At 34.1% G+C, this 21,537-nt stretch overlaps 1 protein-coding gene across 2 annotated transcripts in view; it reads right to left on the bottom strand.

Annotated features, from left to right (window-relative positions):
* Nucleotides 1-21,537, bottom strand: part of LOC129221364 (uncharacterized) — a 33,814-nt gene that overhangs the window by 11,660 nt on the left and 617 nt on the right. The window lies entirely within an intron of this gene.

The raw sequence follows: 21,537 nt of genomic DNA, 5'->3' as shown, positions 1-21,537 counted from the left end.
ATGCAGGTCGCTGGTACGGTTAACTATGCGCAATACACCTCCTCTAATTGCCTCCTTCATTTTCAAGTAATCCATCATCTTAGTCCTTCATCTTCAAATAATTTAGTCTCTTGCGTGTTATTTTTGGATAAGTCCTTTTCTATGTGTGTGTGTGTGTGTGTTTCTTTTGTCTAATCTTTATTTTATTTTTATTATTGTTCCTTTTTTTTTTAATTTTTGAATTTATAGCTAGTTGTAGTTTCTCTTCAAGGGACGATACTTTTCGAATATTAAAATCATCTTCAACGATTTTCTCTGGATCAGGATGAGCTTGGGTTTTTGTTTTTTATTAACCCTTTGGTTTGAAATTCACGATGAGCTTAACTAAATTTGATTTTGTTAGTTTATTTTAATCGTTTTCGTTTTCTTTTCAAAATTCTTTTCAAATACATTTATTTAAGTATCTGAAAATTTGTTAAAGATGATTATGCATTACCTCTTTAGAATTTTCAAGGCACTATATAATTTCGAAATATTATCTTGCCAAGTATACTAAATAGCGAGAAAGGAGAACAAACCAATACCGGTGGCAACAAATTACCATTTGTTATTCTAAACAAGAAGAAAGTTTTTGTCAAAATTCCAGTTCAGTTGAGACACATATTTAAAATATATATATATGTTACGGCCAAAGCCCGAAATTCGGCCAGTTCGCGAATCGGCCAAGACGTTTGGCCAAAGCCCGAAATACTCGGAATTAATATTGTATTTTCTACTTTGGCTGGCCATTTCGCGAAGTGGCCGGGAATCCTTGGCCAAAGCCCGAAATGATTACAAAAGATTTTAGATAAACAGGTAGACGACACACCTGTCGCTTCCAATGGGACGGCGTGGCGTGCGAGTAGTAGAAACTAGAAAAAAGGATGCTCCAGGGCCGCCGAGAACCAAATCGAGTCCCTTGTCAATTTCGTCACCAGGCCCGCCTCCCACTATAAAACCAGTCAAATTTATACTACTTTGATCCCGAGTCGGGTCCCTAGTTTCCGACAAGGCGGATATGATGCTCTCTCGTTTGGCTTTTGGAGGGTGCTACCACGTCCCTGTGAAGGTGTGCTAATAGATATTCAAAACTTCGACCTCGTTTTTCTTGCCTTTAATTCCTCGACTGAGTTATGAGTATGTATTTCTCGTATTTACACTTCTATATGTAAATACTTTCAATTGAAATTATATGCGATCGCTAAAAAGGTGTCATTCAAGTATTGTGTAAGCATTTGTTGGTCAATTTGTACCCCCTCCCCTCCCCGACTTGTGAGAAAAAATAATCATACGCTATAGTTCAGTTGCACACTTAGGGTAAAAGACCCTCCGTGGGAAATTTCGTGAGGAAATTGTGAGACCAATTCTAATGCATTCCTTATGGCCTATATAATTATGCCTCACCGGGTGTTTTGCTTGAATTTGTGTCAGACGACCTGTGTGACGTCATTAATCCAAGATGGCGGCTGCACTAGATATTGATGAAAATTTTCGGTTTTGACTCATTTTTAAGGCATATTATGAAAGGTTTTAACTTTTATTATGTATTTAATATTTTAATACTATTATATTTAAAATTTAAAAAAAAATTATCTGTATAAAATAAATTATTTATTTTGTTATTTTTAATTTTCGATACAGATTTTATGAACTTTTTTCAGTAAACAATAGCAGTTAAAAATATTTTGGAAAGCTTGTACGATAAAAATCAAATTTATTATTCCAAAAAACCTGTAAAATTTTTTGAATGCACGTGTTTTTGGGGTTATAAGAAGCAATTTTTTTTTTAATGTAGAAAAAATTTACAACTTCCGTTACTTAATAGCGGAAGCAATGACAATTTTATTATATACATATTTTGTGCTCTAAGTAATGAATTAATTATTTAAACTCTGATTTTAATTCAAAAATATAGATTTAAAAGTAAACAAACAGGTCTTACTTAAAGTGTCATCAATATCGCTTTGTTGGCTGTGCTTTTCACATAAGTCCTCATCACCTCCACACATGCAAAGTTCAGTGCATGCAATGTTTTAAGATTTGCATTTGCATGCAACTATGCATTTGCCCTTTATGCAAATGCATTGTTTCATGCAAATGCAATTTGGGTTTACTTGTCTTTGCTACATCGAACTAATTTCAAGATGGATTCAGGTGCACAAGGAAGTACACATAACTGAAGCATAGAAGTTGTCTTTCTTTTCCCATCCGAAGTCAAACGGTGATAAGAATTTGGGTGCTGATGGTCAGCAAGACGCCACTCTAATACCTGATAATGCGCTCTTAAAATATATGAGGACAAAGATGTTCCTGTAGGGGGCAAAGTTTCATTTTGAGCCCACTGCTTGGAAAACATGAACCAACGAAGTTCTCCAATACCTGAAATCTTGGTCAGCGGCATATACAAGGAGTAAATAAATCCTTCAATAGCAACTTTATCATTTGCATTAAATTCTTCGGTTGACCCCAGATGACTCAGAGCATCAAGAGTTTTTGTTTGCCGTCTTATAAATTTTTCAAAAAGATGGTTTCCCTTCTCAGAAAGTGAACCTGTTGTATCACATCCTGATAGAGCATGGAGTCCTAATATTCCTTGAGTTTTTTCTGGTCCTAATGCTGTCATAATGCCTTTAATATCTCTCTTTGCGTTTTTTTATCTTTTAATACTTCCCCATATGCTGAACGTTTGGGCTTACTTATCTTTGCAATTTCATAGGACGTTATTTCAGTCAGAGACTGAGGTAATGTCGAAAGGGAACGGGATGCTGAAGGTATGGTAAGAGAAAGTGGAATTTGTCTATCCGAGTCTTTTTTTTTTTTTTGATAAAGTACCATTACAATGCCATGCAAAGTACCCTTCCCATAAGATGTGTCTTCAAGGAAATCAATGTTATCTGCAGCACAAAATAAAAATCTTGCCTTTTTCAAATCAGGAGGAATATACATCCCGTCACTATCATCCATGCGCCTTATTAACCCATTTGCTATCTATGTTTCCAAACGTAGAACTTTGGCATAATCAATCGAAACACTTAGTTTATGTAAAGTATCAATTATATATTTGCTTCGGGTAACAGAGTACATAGTAAGGCCAACATCTACTTGCAAAGGCATATCTCGGGCGTGTCGATGAACAGTTTCTTTCGATGCTTGGTGCGGAGACACACTGCAAAAAATAATTGTTGTTTTTACAGTAATATACTGTTTTTTCTTACAGTTTAATACTGCTCAGCTAAATAACAGAGAAAAACTGTAAAAATATTTTAGATTGCGCAAAACGATGCGCAAAAGGTGTTTCTTTCATACGGGAACAGAAACTAATGAATTCAAGATATTGGCAGCCATGTTTTTTGATGATTCGGGTGTGCTGAGGCAGGACTGCTGAGACTGTAATCCATGTTAAAGGTAAGTGCTGGTTATATTATATTCATTCCCTTTTCCTCAAAATATAGTTTCCTTTATCATCGAGAATGTATGTAAAATAACAGTTTATTTTGAAATCGCAATTCGTATCCTAATATTCGTTGATGCTGACTTTGCAATTTCTTATAGTTGCTAAGTTGTAGCGATTGCTTTCTAGCAAAAATCCGAGTAGTTGTTGTGATTCTGAATATTTTATTGCATATGTGATAGTTTTTAAACATTTTCTGAAACTCAAATTTTATTTAAAAATAAATCAATTCCTTTCTTGATCGTATTTAAAGTTATTAGAACATTAAACTTTGTGTACGATTATATTTTGTGTTATATACTATGTCAGTACTTAAAATTTAAATTTTTATTTTCTCTAGTGAATTTTTAACATATCGCGATTGACTTCTTTCTTCTGTTTTTTTTTTTTTTCTTTCTTATGTTCAGTTTTAAATTCTTTAACATTTTGCATTTAACCATTTTATTGAAAAACTTAACGTTATAGCATCAGTAGCTTTTATACATAATTCGATGAATAAAATGAAAATAAATAAAATAACAACGTGACAGAGAGACATGCAAACAGTATACAATTTACTGATTTTTTTGTTGAAGAATTTGACACTGTGGAAATACAATACTCTGATGTCTGAACGACTCAAAATTCTCTGAAATCTGGAGCCAGCTTTCATACTTAATGGTCGAAGGTAAAATAATAATAATTGAAAAAATCATCAATAAAGAACTCAAAAAAAAAAAATAAAAAAAAAACCTCAAAAAATAAGCATCTTAAAATACAAACACGAAACCCTTGTGTTTTAAAAGTTTTATATTTGCGTCAGCAGGAAATTAAAGTTTTACTTCAGGAAAATTGCACTAGTACCATTGAAACTTGGGAACGTAAAAATAATTTTAGAAACTATATTCAAAGGCACTCGATTGGAGGTCACGGGAAGTCTCTATGACCTCCCCAAAAATGCCATACTGGGAAAATTTTGTCTGGCTATTCGGCAAATTTGGGGACATAATTGTAATGTTGCAATTTTTAAATTCTCGAATGTGCAAATTTCATTAGATATTGTACTTAATTGTGCGTACTTAATGTGTGCATTTACCAGTATTTTATCAATCGGCAAATATTTAAGTTCCATTTGGTAAATTGAGATTATACGCCTTCCCAACATATTTAAGTTCAGGCCGTGCCTGGCTATATTTTAAAATTTTCAGCTTTTCATTTCTGATCTGGCAGTGTTTCGTTCTCGTCAAAATTACAGCTTTTAAATTTAAAGTAGAATATTTACATTATTATGCATTGTTTGTCATATTTTATTCGCTTTGAAGGGCATGCTCATTTAGAAAAGTAGATGCTCGAGAACTACAGTAGAATTTGAAACTCTTACAACATTAAAACTCATCAGTTTCCTTACATTTTAACTTTTAGAACACTTTGAGTCTTAAATTTTGGCATCAACATGTTCAGGATGAAGACAAAAAGTATATTATAAATAATGAAAAGTGTGATTCTGTACTTCACTGTCTTTCACTGCTTATCAAAAGTAAAAATATGTCAGATTGTTATCCGTGTAAAATGAAAAAATCGAAGAATTTCGTTTAAACCTGTAACGGAGATTCAAGCCAACACCCGGTAAGATCTTTTGCATTTGAATACGATGGGTTCCTTAGCAGTTGAGTTCTTTAAAGTGGGGGGGGGGGCGATTATTTTCACAATAATAGACGATTTTTCAAGAAACTCTCCAGTTTATTTCTTTAAGAAGAAAAGTGAGGTTTAAGAGCATTTTGTCAGGTTTCAAAAGATAAGAGAGATTTGTGGCAAAGCTCCGATAACGGAAAGGAATTTCTGAACTCCCGGTTTGAAATTTACCTTAGCGACCAAAGCATAAGAATCGAAAAAACCAACAAATCCTCTAATTAACAAAGTAGCGTCATAGAACACTATAAGTCAACATTAATTGAGAGCGGCTTTAAAAGGAAAAACCAAACCCTTTTTTGAGCTTTTTGGGGGAAGAAAGCCATCTATTAAACAAAACCTATTTTGAGCTATTTGGGGTAAGAAAGCCATCTATTAAACACTCCCGGGGTTTTTTTTTTTGGATGCATTTCGTATATTGGACTTCCAAAACAGAAAATAAACAAATTGGATATGAGAACTCAACAAGGAGTCATGGTAAGATATGCGTTTCATACGAAAGGATACAGAATTTGGGATCTCAAAAATCGCGAAGTGACAGAAACGCTGAATGTTAAATTCGATGAAAATAAATTCTGGACGACCCCCCCCCCCCCCAGGAACGAGAAACAGAGGTACACAGTTTTATTTCACTACTGAGTAAATCTGAAGTAGAAGAAGAATATACTGAAAATTATAAAATAGCGTGTTGAGAATTAAATGGGTTAAAGCAAGTCCAAGGCAAAATAAAGAATACAGGGATAAGTATTATTCTATTGACACGACGGTTCTAAAGTCCGAATCGTGAAGCCGAGGTTTATTGTTCTGAAAATAACATTGAATATGACACAAAATATTTTAATTTCACCTTGTGATGATAATTCAAGAAAAGTATAGGATTTTTATGAAGATAGCGGGGATAATTCAAGTATGCTAGAAGCTAACATTTCCGAGATTTAAAATTGGCAAAACGGAATGGCTCAAGAAATTCAGGTGATATGAGAAAGAAACGTTTACGTATTGGTTCCACTGAATGAAAGTTTTAGAAAGAAAAAAGGGTACAGATGTTTTTTTTTTAATTTAAAAACAAATGAGCAGAATGAAATAATGCGCTTCAAGACCAGACTGGTAATTTTAAATACCCACCAGGTGGGGGGGGGGGGGGGTACTTTTCGAAAGTGTTCTCTCCAGTAATTTCCTTTCCTTTGATTAAGGCTTTCTTTTCAATTGTTGTGTATAAGCTACATTGAGTCCATTTCCATGTAGATGTTTGCAATGAGTATCTATATGCGGATGTAAAAGAGGAGATTTGTGAAACAAGCTGAAAGGTTTCTCCGTCCCTGAAATCTAAATTTTGTCTGTAAATTGAATAAATCATTGTCATTCTGATACAGATTACGCCTCGAATCACGACGACCGGATTTCAATGGGGGGGGGGGAGGGGGCTTGTAGTGTTTTTGGATAGGGTACGAATAATATGGTGGTACATTCAAACAAAAATGCGTACAACTGTCAACGATGAAAGCGGAGTATATTTCAATTAGTGAATAATCTAAGGATGTGATTTAAAGGAATTTTAAATCAATTGGCTACGAAAAGAGTTCAGAATTTTAGATTGTCACAGTACAGAGTACTATTAATCTAGTTGCAATCGATTTTTCTAGTTCTGCAATAGAAAATTGCAGAACTAAGCAGTTTGATGTGGGGTACTATTTCCTAAGGAATTTGATTGATAAAAATGAATTTGGAATACAATTTGATGAAACTAAAAATAATGTAGCTGATTGTTTTACAAAACCTTTCTCTAGGGAAAATTTACATAAAGCTTGAATTGCAATGACATATTTTTCTAGGGTTTTTTTTTTTTTTCTTTTTTTGAAATGTTTCAATTATTCCATTATGTTTAAGTTATAATTTGTGCACACAAACGGATGGCCTGTAATATATTTCTATTTTTTTATTCAAGTCTTAAAGTATTTCATTCCAGCCGCCTGAATTTCCTTCATCTAAATTTATTCACTAATGCAATATTATTTCTATGAGTTTAGTGGTATGCAAATGTAAAGAACTACGTAACTTGTGACCAGAATTGAATGGGTGGTCTCATTTTATCAAGATGGCAATTCGTGGTTGTGTTCCGCTTGGAATTTCAAAGAAGCCTCTAGTCTGAACGATGTTGCGACAATTCACTTAGTGACATGAATGACGGTAATGGAAGTTTATAAGTACCTTTTAGATTTATATTTACTACTAAAACGGAATTATTAGCGCAGCAAAGCAGTCGGTCCCTCGTGGTAAAGTAAAAAAGTACACTCCATTCTTCTCCCACAACTCCGACACATTGAAACCACTCTTAAAAAGGAGAGAAGCACTGTCAAATCTCATTTCATCCAATACCGGTAACACATCTGACAAGACCGAACTGAACAGAGTGAATGCAGAAATCAAACGCAAGTACGCCCTTCTAAAGAGGCAGAGATGGAGGGAATTTTGCACTTCTCTCGACTCTAGAACACCCGAGTCCAAACTGTGGAAACTAGTAAAAAGTATTGATAAAAGTCAGCCTCAATCTGAGAGCTGTAACACTATTCTAGCACCGGACGGGAGTGTCCCTAGTGGTCACAAAGAAGCAGCGGACATCTTAGGCCTGCATTACAGTAATATCAGTAAACTGTCATTCACTAACCCAGACAAGACTATTGCACGTAGGGCAAGAATCCTTGCTAACAGACACCGAAACAAGAAAGCAAGTGACCCCTTATTCAGCGCTCACTTCTCTCTGCAAGAATTGGAGTTCGCTATTGGAAACTTGAAACTGTCCAAGTCTCCTGGCCCTGACGGCATCTACGGACACATGATCCTACATCTCGGTGAGAAGGCAAAGAAGAGATTGCTAGAAATCATTAATATCTCCTGGAGCAAGGGTCGGCTACCAAGAAATTGGAAAAAAGCTACCATTGTTCCAATTAGGAAACCTGCTAAAAGCGCAAACTCACCAGACAGCTACAGACCCATTGCCTTAACAAGCATTCCATGCAAGATTATGGAAAAAATGATCCTCTCCAGACTTTCTTACCATCTGACTTCCAAAAACCTATTACCTAAAGAACAATTTGCGTTTAGGAGAGGACATAGTACCACAGATCAAGTTCTTTACTTTTGTCAAAATATCAGAGATTTCCAAAACATCAAACCGACAAATCACACCATTGCGGTTTTTCTGGATCTTTCCAAGGCGTTTGATAGGGTGTGGTGGAACCTACTCATCCTGAAACTGCATGACAAATTTGGAATCAAAGGCAGTGCCCTTGCCTGGATTGCTGACTTTCTAAGAGCCAGAATTTTTCGTGTTAAGTGTCAAGACAACCTATCTAACTGGTTCAAAACGTATCAGGGGGTCCCTCAGGGATCCGTCCTTAGCCCAACTCTGTTTTCATTGTTTATGGCTGGATTCGAAAGTATCATCGCTCCGGAGTGTGATGTCGGAATATTTGCTGACGACATTGTGCTGTGGTGCTCTGGCCCTGATGTGAAAAATATTGAATCGACCTTAAACGCTACGTTAACGGATGTGTGGAAGTTTGCAAACAACCACAAACTGAATTTTAACGTCACTAAATCATATGTTGGACTTTTTACCACCAATAAACACCTGTACTCGTACCACCCCCAAGTCCTCTTTCAAGATCAGCCTCTTTCATATGTTAAACATCCAAAGTACTTGGGCTTTGTTTTAGATCAGGAGATTACGAGCAACGGACACATCTCAAATCTGGTGATCAAGAGCCGTAAGAGACTGAATATCCTTAAGTACATCGCTGGCAGAGACTGGGGTGCTGACGCCAAAACACTCAGATCAACATACATTGCACTAATCAGGCCTATCCTTGAGTATGGATTCCCGGTATACTTCTGCGCCTCGACATCTAACCTTCTCCAGTTGGAGAGAGTGCAATTGAGTGCGGCTCGCATCATAACAGGCCTAAGAAACAGTTGCCCAAATGATATAGTACTTTATGAGGCTGATCTCCCTCCCCTTGGCCTCGTTAGAAACTCGAAACTGGTGAAATACTTCAACAAACTAAAAAGCTATGAAAATCAGAACCGTACATCTGAATATCTGTCCAGCTGGAGTAACAACCAGAGACTCAAAAGGAATAGCCCACTTGGTCTGGCCGACAAACTGGATATTATATCCCATTCAGTGGAGTACTCATCTCTAACACCCTGTGTTAGTCCGACTGAGGGACTCCTTGGAGTTCACTTCCACTTTGAACTACCGTCTCAAACCAACAAAAACTCTGATGTCCCTGAATATCTACGACAACTGGCTCTGGAGGTCATAAATAGTATCCCGAGTTACGCTACTCTTATTTATACAGATGGGAGTAAAGACGAGTCAAATCATACTGGGAGTGGTATATATATTGAGAATCCTTCTGTACGTCTCTCTCGACGCAACCCAGACCACTGCTCGGTCTTTAAGAGCGAATTAATAGCTATTAAGGAGGGTTTAAATCAAATTCTCCACTCCACAGACTGTAGTGACATCTGGATTCTTACAGACAGCCGTAGCTCAATTCAACATCTACAGGACTGGAACCAAGTAAATGACCTAGTAAGCATTCAAATCATCAATATGCTTAAAACTATTTCAAAGCGAAGAGACGTCCACCTTCAGTGGATCCCCTCCCACGTCAACATTCCGGGAAATGAAACCGCGGATGCTTTGGCAAAAAGAGGCTGCTCTGAGATGGCCACGACTGATTACGACCTAACCTTTGAAGAAATTTTCTCTGCGGCGAAAAATAGAGACCGGCATGTCTGGCTAGCTCCTCCAGCTCATTCTTGGTACAGTAGACCAAAACCAGGAGGTGCATTACGTTTCAAGGCCGACAGACAGGACCAAACGGCCATCTCAAGACTCTTCAGTGGGCACCTGAAATGCATGTCATTTGAATCCGGCCGTAAAGTCTTCCCAACGTGTCCCAAGTGCCATCTGCTGCCGGCCTCCCCGCAACACCTACTGGATTGCTTGGGGCTCACTCTTGAGGATGTCCGCGACAACCCACTCCTGGTGCTCGACTTTGCGAGGGTGCATGGAATTATGGATTTGATCTAGCTGTCGCTAGATCCTGAAGGATTGGACACAACAACAACAGATTTATATTTTTATGTTTCAGGATGTAATTTGTAATCACAAATGCTTCTGGGCTTTAGAGCGTTCTTAGCCACTAAAGCCTATCCTACGGTCTGTGTGCCATGTTGGGCCCCTGAAGCTGATTTTTGTGTGCCCGTTGTCAGGTTTTATGTTACAATCAAGAACTATGTATTGGAACAAGATAAACTACATTTTGTTTTGATTTAAATGTGATGGATCATGCAACTCATTTACGTCTGGGTTTTTTAATTTTGTAATTCAATATTGGTTTTTATGGGTAGTTGAATAATATCATTTTAAGAATCACCGGAATATAGAAATTTCTGTTAGTGCTAAATTGAATGTAATTTATTTCATTATTTATTTATTTTTTTATTTTTATTTTCCGGTAAACTTTGGAGCACTGATTCTTTGTTTTTACATGTTAGTAAAATTGAAGGAACCAAATCAAAATGTTAAGTACTTTATTATTTATTGTACGTATGTTTGTAAAAATTTAAAGAAACAAAACTTAAAGTCAACTTTATAATGAGAGCAACAATAAAGATTAGAGTTTAAAGTACGATGTATTACAGCGTATGAAACTTTCTTCGTATATTCAGACTTGTGACACTTATCAAACAAAATTATAGATTATTTTTATTGTAATGTAAATAAAAAGCAGTTATTTTGCAAATGTGAGCATATTTAAATTTACAGTTAAAAGAGGTGCGGTCTTCTGGCAAGCATTTCCAAGAAGGGTAGCATTGTCTACAACAAGGACGGCGGGCCAAATGTGGACTTGCAATTTCTTAATGATTAGAACTGGCAGTATCAGATTTAATCTATTTCTTGACATGTTTGTCGATTTATTCTTTTGTTAAAAACTTTCAACTTTTCTGATCGATTTTCACTTTTTACTGAATTGACTTTAACTAAGTCATCTTGATTTGGGAACATAGAATTGTTACTTCCGAGTTTCAGGTAAATTCTGAAAAACTTAGATAAATTGTCTAAATCATATCAAAAGAAGTAGCACTTAAAAAAAAAGCCGCTGGCGGATTAAATGGGGATATCGATAGCTGTTCAAAACGGGGGGGGGGGGGGGCGTCCACATTTTAAAAGACATAAAATATAAATGAAACATCTTAAATTATGCTTAAATATTAAGACAGATATAAAATAGAATGCTCTTACGGTATTATTTTATTTCAACTCAAATGATTTTTTTATGCAGTTCCTTAGTACTTAGAAAAAAAGTTCCAAAAAATTAAAGTTAAACAATAACACAATTGTGGAACAAAATATATGAAAAAAAAATTTTAAAAATTACAAGTAAAATATTTCATATTAAGTACAGAAATCTAAATTATTTTACATCACACATTGTTTCATATTCAGATTTCTAATAATGGGCAGCTGTCGAAGAAAAAGAATATGAAGCTGGTATCAGTTGAACATAGCTCGAGCTGTTAACAAGTGTTGGAATGGAATATGAGTTAAAGAAAAAGAAAGAAAAAACATCTACGGTTTTCAGTGCCACTATAGCAACTCGGGGAGGGGGGGGGGGGCTAAAAGAGGCTACATGCAGTATTCATTATTTTAAATGAATACCTCAATATTTCCCAATTGGTTGTCCTAAACGTCGACCTTGCTCCATTTTCTAAAAAAAATAATTCTCTACCGCATCCTAATTATTGCTTTGAAGTAAACATATTGCAATCCAATAATCTGGAGCCTATTATAAGAAGAAACTAGTTTTAAGTTTTATTATCCTTAAGATATATATTCTCCCAATCACCGATCACTTCAGTTATCCGATTGAAAAAAATAAATATTACTCTTAATCAACGGTCTCCTATGTATTACAAAATCCTTCAAAACTACTGAAAGTTAGAAGGATTTTTTTGAATTGTATTTCAGAAACCAGTATAAATGCATTTCTTGACATGGAAGATAAAATGTAAGATTATGTTCTTTCTTTTTTCTTTTTTGAGTTCTTATGTAAAGTATTCAGATTAGGTCTATTTTAATTAGACACTAATAAACCACCGTTTCAATTGCGTAGTTTCCAAATTGCTGCACAGCAGTTTTTTTTCTCCTTAAAACAACATATTTAGCGCTTAACTGGTTCCTGAAATAAACGATTCAATTACAATTTAGGTATATGTTAAGCGGTTTCAAAATAAAAGCAACTCCCAAGGCAATCTTAATTTCAGATCATTCAGAGTCATAATTTTAATCATTTTAGGGCGTATTTTTATACCTACGTAATTTGATTTTTTCCATGAATGTTTTTTGGTGTCCACAAGTTTTATGAGATTCTAACAATTTTTATTTTGACAGATGCTTTCATGATATAAGGCCTAATGATGGCACCTAAGTCTACAATGATGTCACAAAGAAGAATCAAGTTTGCAATGTAAAAACATTGGCCTTGGAAAAATTAGCATTCGGTTTTAAATGAATTTCTGCAATTTCACTGTAAAAACTACTAATCGATATTTATAGGTGATGTATACGAAATAAAATAATTTGGCAATTTTTAATGGTGTGAATGTTTCATTTTTTCTCATGAAAACAGTGTAACATAATATAAAGTTATATAATTTTTGGAGTAGTAAAACCAATTTTTAACTTTAATACTAGTACTCATAAACCTACAGATTTTATTATACCGAGTGAAAGATTGTTTCTGTTTAGTAGCTCTGAAATTTTAAACCGTCACATATTTATAGTTTTTATCTATGTAAATTTTAAAAGGTTAATAGGATAAAGTATTATCTAATCTATAATAATCAGTTTAGAATAAAAACCATTCTGTGCAGTCTAAATGCTGTATACTGCACATATGGTGTGAAATAAAATTAGTTTGTTACTAGTATTTTTCAAATAAATTAGGTCCAAATGCAACTTATAACATTAAAAAAAGAAGAAAACCATGAAAATATTCTGTTTTACCATAAAAGAAAAATAAATGCATATAATTGCATGCATCAAGTTAAAATAAACTTAAAGGTTTAATGGATTGCATATTGAAAAACATTTCTCACGTTATGCTGCACATTTTAGCATTACAATAATGCTGGAAGTGAAAAAAGTACTTTTAGTGAAGATACGATGTAGTATTTTCAGTTATATATAAAAAACCTTTCTCATTTTTACTACCTCCATGGATCAAAAAGTTTTGTATTATGAAAAAGCTATAACTGTTCTTAAAATAAAGCTTCAGACCATATTTTGCAATTTCCTTCAATTTGTAAATTTTTAAGTCTGCAATAGAGCTAAAAGTTTTTTGTAGAAATGAAAATGCACCACTTTTTCTTCTTTAACATGTGTTTATAAAATATTGAGATGGGGCATTGATTTATTTTGTGTACAAGGAAATTAATATCAATAAAACATATATTTAGCAGCAGTTAACTATTTTTATGTAAAAGTGTTTTATATTTCTTCATTTGTCGCTTTTCATAGCCTAAAACATTATTTTTGTTGTTGAAAAACTTAAGAAAAGGAACAGATTTCGTATGTAGGCTGATTTATACAACGTACATACTGACTCAATTGCTTTACTTTTCGATATTGTTCTTCAGCTGTAAAAGCAGTGATTTCGGCTATGAAAAGAAACGATAGGGTGAAAAAACCCTTTTGCATAAAAATTGATAACTTCATTTTATGGTTTACTGCTGTTAATTTTACTGTACAAATCATTTATAAAACCGTATACTACTGCTGCTTTTATGGCACAAGTCAGTTGATTCCGCAGCATAATACTGCTAACTTTACAGTTTGATACTGTTAATTTTGCAGGGCAATTCCGTTACAAAACAGTATATAACTGTTAATTTTACATATTATCTCCTTTAAATTTACAGGTCAAGTCATTCCTAAAACAGTATATTACTGCTGATTTTACAGTTTGATACTGTAAGTTTTACAGGGCAGTTTTATTAAAAAAGCAGTATATTACTGCTAATTTTACAGTTTGATACTGTAAGTTTTACAGGGCAGTTCTATTAAAAAGCAGTATATTACTGCTAATTTTACAGTTTGGTACTGTAAGTTTTACAGGGCAGTTCTATTAAAAAGCAGTATATTACTGCTAATTTTACAGTTTATCGCTGTAAATTTCACAGTAAAAGTCTGTTATAAAACAGTATATTACTGCAAATTTTACAGTTTAGAATTGTAATTTTTGCAGTTTTTCTTTGGAATGCGAGCTGCCAGTATTTTACTGTAAAAACAACAGCTTTTTTTTTTTTTTGCAGTGCAGTATTATATACATGAATATGTGTGATGATCTTTTTGCTTTATTCAGCACGATATTGTCCTGCACCTCAGAAATAGAATTAATTTCGAATTTTCCGTTGCAGTACCATTTAAAAAACTGATCAACTTCGATTGGAACGGCATCAACTATCTGATTCTGTTCAAGAGGTCCTGTAAATGTTCATTTCTGGTCAGATGAAACTGCTTTGCGTAATATGTTTGCAGATTCAAAAATAGTTCTCATGTTTTTTCCAATGTCTATAAAATCATCTTCTGCATTAGATAGGGTAATATCTGCAATTTCCTTTAAAGATACGCGTTGCGACTCATTTACACTTGTTGGATTATTATAAATAAAGCGTCATCAATTTCTTCTTGAATGAGATTTTTAATTTCTTTTTGCGTTCTATTTTTTCCTAAATTTTTATTTGCAATTGACTGATAATTCATTTCAAGGTCTGCTATTGTAGTAACATTTCCCTGAACAAGAAAATCATTTAATGCACACAGGAATTCTACGTCTGTTGCTTTATTAGAAATAATGTCTTGTTACTTTGTTACTACATCAGGATCGCATTTTTTTCGGAAAACATTAAATATATGTTTTACTCAGCAATATTTATGGTGTAAAATGTTCTTTGCATGAGGGTCTCCTGGATCTGTACAGTCACTGAGTTTAATTTTGAAAGTTTCATTTTCGGAAATTTCAATGGTTTTTTTTATTTGCTGACCTGCAGAATCTGTTTTTATCGCCACCAATGGTTTTCTTACACCGCCTTTTCCGAGGCAGAAAAACCACTTATTTTTGTCACCAACGACAATTTTGGATCTCGTTGTGTGTAGCCTACAACATTGTCTTCATGAATGGAAGTAGAACAATATAGTTTATTCTTATCCATTTCGTGAAATCTCTTACTTCTGTCCATGCTTGCTTTATGAGTGCACTTCTCTTAGCATCCTGCATGCCTTGCTTTTTTCAAAGATGGAGGCAAAAAAACTTGTAAATGAGTTTCTGGGAGAGAAGACATCGTGAATAAAATAGCAGTGATAAGTTAAGGAAAAAATAACCGTACTTGAAGATTTACAGACTATTCACCAACGAACCGAGAAACAATACTTTCTCTACGCAGAAGCTTTCTCTTCTACTCCCCCTACACATTCCTTAAGAGCACCCCCAATGTACGATATTCATATCCGGTCAAAGAGTTTAGGGGGTATACAGGTTATTAGAATTCTGTCAAACGATTATACAGTCAAACTTCGTTAAAACGAATTCAAAGGGACCTTCAAAGTGAATTTGCCTCAACAGTAGCTCGTTTTATCCGAAAAACAATAGTGTTAGGCGTGTTAAGTGATTTTCAACAGAAGGACGGGGATCGCAAATGTAGTTCGCTTTAGCAATAGTTCGTTATAATCGTGTTCGAATTAACGAGGCTCGACTGTACTAATGTTCAGTGATCTTAGCCTGAAAATTAAAAGTATTTTTAACTGCGAAAGTTTACCCGAGGTACTTTTAAAACAGCTAATTCTGAGAGCCTAAGTGAAAAAAGAAGATTTATCAGAATTTTTTTAAAAATGAGTTAATAAACAAAAAAATTAAATATTTTGTTTTTAATTTATAATAAGAAGATGAATAGAGTATTAATCAAGTGAATTCACCAGAAAATTATCACAAAATACCCAAAAATTAACTCATAATTGCAAAAACTCATTAAAGCAGCCATCTTGGATTGATGAGGTCATGCAGGCCGTCTGACACAAATTCAAGCAAAACACCCGGTGAGGCATAGCTACACAGACCATAAGGAATATATTAAAGTTGGTCTCACAATTTCCTCACGAAATTTCCCACGGAATGTAGTATGCCCCCCTACTACTATACCCCCGTCCTCTTTTGCTCACATAAGATTTTATGACATATTGCACGTCACAGGATGCTCTTTTTCTACGTTTTTTATGTTGCACTGTAACTGCTTCATTATTTAATGCTTACCTAAGAATTTTTGTGACCCCCACTCCTCTTATCAGAGAAAACAAACCCTTAGTCTCCCCTTTCTGCTTACATAATACTTGACCAGTCCCCGCTGAGGTTAAACCTAAGGCCGTGTTTCTCAACCTTTCAATGTTTGTGACACAAATTTTAAACATAATTTTCATTCCGACACCAAACCTAATGACAAGTAAGGAATTTAGTGTGTGCTCCCTTCCCCAGAATTCTATTTAGAATTGGTTCTTTTTAAACTCCCTCTTAAACCCGAATTCGTACAAAACCAGATCTCAGAGAAAATCTCCAAGTCAAAATGAATCATGACTAAAACATTAGCTATAAAGTAAGTAGGGAAGAAATTCCAAATATATAGTAACTGAATCGTCGGCAACACATGTTTTGGAAATGACTTATTGCACGAACAATATAGACTTGTTTCCATTCAGAAATTAAATCGTCATGTTTGATATTTTCTTGAAATATGCTTTGTTGGAAGAAGAAAGTTTGAGATTTGAGAAGCTACAAGTGTGTTTATTTTTTCCCTTCTGCTTTCATTTGTGTAGAATTGACAATTAAAAAACAAGATAGTAAAGAGGGGAAACTTAGCATGTTTTGCGCCAAGTCCGTGCGATTAGTTTGTACTCGCTGGCTATTCACACCGTTGCGTTGGTGCGATAGGCCATTTCGAAAATTATGAGAGTAATTTTATTAATTACAAGCTATACCCGCATGACGATGCCCGTGCTAAGAATTTAAAAGAAGGTACGAATAAACGAAAATCCTCCCCCCTCCCATCTCTGATTCAAAATAATCATTTTTTTTTATACCAAAATGCGTACTCTTTGAGAAAACCTACTAAAAAAAACAGCAGTTTAAAATATTTTGCTATATGAAAAAGACATTGAATTACATAAACAGTTGTTTTAAAATGTAAAATAATGAAAAAACTCTGTAGTTTTTTATCTTCAAACTCGACAAGTAACCACGCTACCGTAACCCAATCTATTTGCGAGCGAAGCGAACTCCAAACGATTAGCGATACAACCTTTCTTACGAAAGTGTTTTAAACGATAATCCCGCTCTCTCGCCTTCTTCGCAGCGAAGGTAATTTAAAACACATTTTATCTAGAACAAAAGGAAAATCTCGCTCCTCTGTCCCTCGTAGAAAAAAAAAAGAATTTAGCTCAAATACCTACTCAACGCAAATTATATAAATGATCATTCCGCGTCTTCAAGAAGAAAAAAATTTGAATTAAAATCCAGATTGCAAATACAGTAAGACGAAGAGAAAACCAACTAAAATACACGCAATCAATTTAACCTTAAATAAATGCAGTAAAACGTGCGTGAAAACGTTTGGAAAAAAAGAAAGAGTTAAAACAAATACTGTGACAATAAGAACAACCTTTCCTAAATGTTTTTTTTTTAAAAAGAAAATATGCTAAATTTTCTAGATTGCTTTCTCTTCCGAAATATTGTTTCATAAAAATTCGGACTGTTTCATTAAGAGTAAATTAAAATAAGTATAATGACATTTATTTATAAAATATTGATAAGGGCATGTTGTAGGGGAATTTCGACAAAAACGTGCATTAAGGAAATGTCTTTAAATAATAGATAATAACAATAAAAGTATTTTCGCTTTATATTTGTCTTAATGAGCCCTTATTATAAAGGCATTCCGAAATAAAAAAAAAAGCGTCATTTCTTGGTACAATGTGATCTAGGATCTTTAAAATTAGGTCTACGGAGCAGAAAAAGACTGTCGATGGTCCTTAATTCAATTTACCTTTGCATTCGCACACTTTACACAACGCATTTATTTAAGATATAATTCGCTCATTTGAAGGGCGCAAATGTACTTCTTTAATCTATCACGTTAATACATCATGTACTGTCACTGAATAATATGTATTATGGCTTTAATATAAATACAGAATAACACGAGATCATATTTTTATATATTATGAGCTCATTTTTAACACAGAAATATCAATTATATTTGAACTCGTTTCTGAAAGAAGTGTATATCATAAAAAAATAACAGTATGCAGAAGTACTCATTTTAAAATGCTGCATTTTTAACAGTGTAATACAATCTCCTCTTGATTTTCCTATTCGTACTTTGTCTGATCGTCCATAGCCACTTCGCGAATTGGCCGGCCAAAGCCCGAAATGAAAGAAATTTCGGGCTTTGGCCGGTAAGTTTTCAGCAATGTTGGCCAGTTCGCGAATTGGCTGGCCAATCCGCGAACTGGCCGATTTCGGGCTTTGGCCGTAACATATATAAAGTATTACTGTAATTGATGGTTGAAATAAATTATTTATAGACAAATACATTCGAAATTACTCTTGAAATAACTCTCACAAAAAGGAAAGTGAGTGATAAGGAAAATGGAAAAAATAAAAACATGGTGCACATAAACGCACGAAAACGCGATTCATCTCACCATCTAGTCATTAATGAAAATATCATTTTGCAATTTTTTTACTTTTTTTTAATTTGATGATGTTCTATTTATTAGTTAGTGTTTTTGAGGCCAAATTTTACATCAGTAGGGTGATCTTGGTTCTGTACCATGGAAAAAGTACATTAAAAATGTACATTAAAAATATAAATATAATTAAGGACAATTGAGGACTCTGAATTTTTTTTTTTTTTTTTTTTTTTTTTTTTTTTTTTTTTTTTCCAGCTAATACCGAAAATACCGGCATTTTACCTCAGCAAATACCAGTGTTTCGAAATTTCAAAATTGTTCGAATCACTACTACTTACAACAGCAATATTAATTCGCAACTCCAGAGCTCGAATACGCTACCTTGCATTGGTTAATAATGCTAAAGAAAAGGTAAAACATTCCATTCAAGTGTTTTCTTCGGGGTAAATTACAGGCTTCAGACAGTGGTGTAATATAATTTCAAAAGAATAGAAAAGAAAGCTTCCCACAAACACGATGAAAAATTACTGTCCTTCCAAAGCAAGTTATAATTTACGGCAATTGTTTGTTTTACCTTTTTCATCCGTCATTAGACAGTGGCTGCAGCGCCCCCTATAGTTTATTGGAGTTACGAATAGTAATCATAATGAAAATTTTGAATCATGGATTCTCTGAAGCAAGCATGACATTTATTGCTTTCTTAGGAATCCTCATCTATATATATGGTTAACTTCTTCATAAATAGCTTCTTCATAAATGACTACTTCTATATGTAAGGATGTCTGGGGTAACCTTCAAAGCTACTGGACAGATTTTAACAACTTTTTAAACCACAGATAGCTACATTATCAGGAAGCAAAATAGGCAATAATTTATTTCTAAAAAACTTAGTTTAAAAAGGTTATTATGGAAAACAGTTAATTTCAAGTAATTTCCCCATTGAATGATTAAATAAAAAACCCATTGCTACAAAAATTCGTTGCCTTACAGCAGCAATATCAATAGTAATCATATTGAAAGTTTTGAATCAAAACTTCTCCGGAGTAAACATGAGTTTAAAGTCATTTAAACATTTGGAAACTCTACTTTTGCACACTTAGGGAAACATAGTAGAGAACTCTTTTTTTCTTTTTGTATGTGTGTACTATTTAATTAAACAAAGCGCAGGGTTTTTTTAGTTATATTTGTTTTTGTTTGTTCATATTTTGGAAATTCTTCAAATTTTTATATGCTTAAATGTCGTGCTTTCGTTTCTAACTGAATACTGTTTCGTTCTTTATACTTGTCGCTATTTTACTTTTATGGGTAAGGCAGAAGCTCGATTTTTAATCACGTCAAAGCGGTGTGTTTTGACTTCTTTCAGTTAACACAGAAAACGAATAAAAGTAGCGATTGTTTCTCACAATTATTATTGACCCAGGAAACGCCGGGTATTTTTGCTAGTATTTACATAGTTTGTGCTAACATAGTTTTTAGTCTGAGTTATTAATCCACAACTCATTTCGATGTTTACACTGCTGTTTATTCGGAAAATATTGATTGAAGATTGAACTCGGTATTTATTTTTACCGATTTTTAAGAGACCATTTTGAAGTTTAAAAAGGGCGCGGAATCCTTCATGGATCCTGACGCACCACGGAACACAATTAAAGAAACATCGGTCTAGAAGTCATTTTTCAAAATTATTAGGGATACATTAACGATAATAAACACTAATCTGGTATCATGGTTGATATTATTGTCGCACGTCTTTTCATCCATAAATTTTCTTTCATTGTAAAAAGGATTCTTTGTACCTCGAAGCACGTGGCTGCATTTTTTAATAATATTTGTACACTAAGTTGTGCAATTTCAAAATTAATTGATTGTTGGTCTTTTGTTCTTTGGAACGTTCAGAGGTGCTACATATGGTAAAAATAAAAATATCAAAAACGGACTCGATGACTTTAATAAAAAGCAAGAGTTGTTTGCCCGGAGCTCCCCCCCCCCCCTCCCAAGACACTATATATTGTCCTCCGATACAGTTTGGCTTGTATCGCAGGACAGTCATAGGTGATGTGAGGACTAGCACGACACTCGTTCAATTTTCACAAGTGGCTACAAAATTGAGTAGATAATTGTTTAGTCCTCGATTATATTTTACCTTTTATACACTCACGCACCCCCCCCCCCCGGTTCAGAACTTATACTTTAGTGAATTCTCTGTAATTAACTTACTTTTCTTTGCTTCGAATTTGAACGAAGCAATTGCCTGTTCCTGCTTGGTAGTATATTTTGATAGTTGAAATTTTAACCCTAACTCCAGTGGATTAACCCTTAACTCCAGTAGATAGCATTCATTGTTGACCACTTTTTTGTTTATTTACTCTCCTTGAATTACAGTTTTTCCAGTAAAACAGTTAAGTTACTGGATCCAGTTTAACATTGTCAAAATAAAGCATTTCCCTGCAAGTCAAACATTGCCAGAAAATATTATCAAATTATCATGCTATGGTATGAGTTTCATTGTTAGTGACGATGATGTTACTCGATCAGTGAATTCGCTAATATATATATGAGGATCTTTAACACTTACTCTAATTATCCT

The sequence above is a fragment of the Uloborus diversus genome, chromosome 4 (assembly GCF_026930045.1).
Source record: "Uloborus diversus isolate 005 chromosome 4, Udiv.v.3.1, whole genome shotgun sequence".
NCBI classification, from domain to species: Eukaryota; Metazoa; Arthropoda; class Arachnida; order Araneae; family Uloboridae; genus Uloborus; species Uloborus diversus.
This window is presented reverse-complemented; position numbering and strand designations above follow the sequence as displayed.